This window comes from Pyxicephalus adspersus, chromosome 9, assembly GCF_032062135.1.
Source record: "Pyxicephalus adspersus chromosome 9, UCB_Pads_2.0, whole genome shotgun sequence".
NCBI lineage: Eukaryota > Metazoa > Chordata > Amphibia > Anura > Pyxicephalidae > Pyxicephalus > Pyxicephalus adspersus.
Window position 1 is genome coordinate 39503515 of NC_092866.1, and position 2331 is coordinate 39505845.

The 2331-nt window shown below is 34.6% G+C and overlaps 1 long non-coding RNA gene across 1 annotated transcript in view; it reads right to left on the minus strand.

Annotated features, from left to right (window-relative positions):
* The window catches only part of LOC140338388 (uncharacterized), a 2090-nt gene extending 572 nt beyond the window's left edge, over nt 1-1518 (minus strand). Inside the window, exons 1-2 of the long non-coding RNA XR_011922242.1 lie at nt 1446-1518; nt 1285-1336 (exon numbers count right to left, since the gene is read on the minus strand). This is a non-coding gene — a long non-coding RNA (uncharacterized lncRNA). The remainder of the gene's footprint in view (nt 1-1284; nt 1337-1445) is intronic.
* Between the last annotated feature and the right edge of the window lie 813 nt (nt 1519-2331).

Below are 2331 nucleotides of genomic sequence, written 5' to 3' on the forward strand. Positions count from 1 at the left end.
GACTGTACACATGGCAGATTTTCGTCCGATAATTGGCCGATGCCGATTATCGGGCGATAAAAATCTGACGTGTGTACGTAGCTTTAGTTAGCACTAACCTAATAACTCTGTGATAAACACAGGGACTTCTATTTATGGCTGTCTAAAACTGCTAGTTGCCGGGTTGTTGCATGCTGATCCTCTGACTTCAGTAGCCCTTTAATAATGAACCTGATAAACATAGTGGGGGTAAAGTCAAAACTCAAAATCAGCAAAATTGTTTCAGACCAGAGTTTTACGTTTTACACAATATTTAAATAACCTTTGACTTAATCCTTAACCTTAACATAGTCTTACATTTTGGGCATTTACATTTGCCTAAAACATTTCGAATGTGCAATACCCAAATTGTGCCTATTTACTAGATGCATGCTTGTCCTGGGTCAATAATGCAGCAGGTATTTAGGCAAGATGCAGAAAGCAACTAGCATATTTAAAGAACATCAAAAAAGCATCCATCATTTTTTTTCATTTAATAATTTTTGCCTGTAATAGACAACTAAAGGAACATTGTGCACTGTCTATTTACAACAACATATTGGCCCTGATTTACTAAAGCTCTCCAAGGCTTGAGAGAATACACTTTCAGAAGTGAAGCTGGGTGATCCAGAAAACATGGAAAGGATTTTTAAAAATCATTTGCTATTAGCCAGCAAAAGTTTTGAAACCTGGACCAAATCTATTCCAGGTTTGTTGGATCACCCAGCTTCACTGATGAAAAGGTATTCTCTCCAGCCTTGGAGAGCTTTAATAAATCAGGGCCATTGTCTGGCCTTTTATCAAACACTAACTGAGTCTTATTACTTTACATATATTCTTAATATAGTCCTAATAATTTACCTATATCTGCATTGAATGCTTCCTAAAAGTTGATCAACCAAAGGACCATCGAACTTTGCAAACCGTACCCCTTCCAAACAGCCGAATGCATTACAAAGTACTAAATCAAGAAAAGAAAGCATTGCCCATTTAACGCATTAGCCCAACTTACCGGTATGCATTGATAGGTTTTTGTGGCTTAGTCATTGATTTGTTTACTATTCTCAACTATAAGGGATTTGTACCAGGATTACAATTGACAACAGCAGGTGTTAAATAGCTGGTACAAAGATTTTAGCACACACAAACTTTTTTATGCTGTGTCACTTGTGTATATCTAAGCAATTGTTATTCTCACCTTTCCTTACTCAATTTTCTTATCAATTTCAAAGCAACAACAACAAAAGAAGAGTTTACAAAACTTACGCTTTCCCTTTAGGTATAATGTTGATTGGGGACCCCAGTTTCTAGTTAAAACCTGCATACAGAAACAAACAAAAGTAATTCTGAATAGAATAAAAAGAATAAATCAAAAGAAAGTATTCTTAACATCCAGTTAACATTTTATATTGGATAGACTCACTTACCTTTGACCCCCCACCACAGTCAGTTATGAGGAGTATTAAGAAGATGGCAGATATCCAGACAATGGCCTTTTGTGTGCTCTAAAAGAAAATTTGAATATGAAAATAATCATTATCATCATTGATGTTGACCTAATTCTCTTGAAGTATCATCCTCACCATTGTTCAAGTTATTTATCGAAGGTGTCTTTGTCCTTTCATAAAGATCCAGTTATTTTCTCTGCAGCCTAGAAGCTTTTATGGGAGAAAATTGGTGGTATTCAGTAGTCACTTTTACATACGACAATTGGTAGACCTTGGCCCTATTCAGAAGATCACCTGTATTTATATAGTACAAACTGTACTGTAAACACGTCACTGAATTTCAGAAGCGTCCAAACACCCCTAGGCCTAATTAGGTTACCACAGCACATCCTGATGTGATTGTATATCATTCTATTATCATTAATTGTGACCTTGACAGGAGCTTCCTAACTTAATACTGCACAGATCTTCATGAGGATGTGAATCTTTCTAGTGCTTGCTCCTTAGAGAAGAAAAGAGTGGAGAACTACTAAAGATAAAACAGATTATTTGTTTATTAAAAAATGGCAAATTAGTTCCAGATGACTTGTTTGCAAATATTTTTGATGTATGGAAGGTTCTTCTCTCAAATAATATTATGGTAATATAACAAATACATTTTACTACTGTAAATATGTAGAAGAACAGTAAAAAAGGTAAATCAATTGAGTTTGAAAAATTACAGCTGATTTGTATAAAAAAAATGCACATTGTTACACAGTTACATACATAGTAATTTATTTTAACAAAGCAGTAAATTCTTCCTGATTCCAAAGGGCAATTAAATAAATCCATGAGTCATTCTGAGAAGGAAATTGATTTTGTC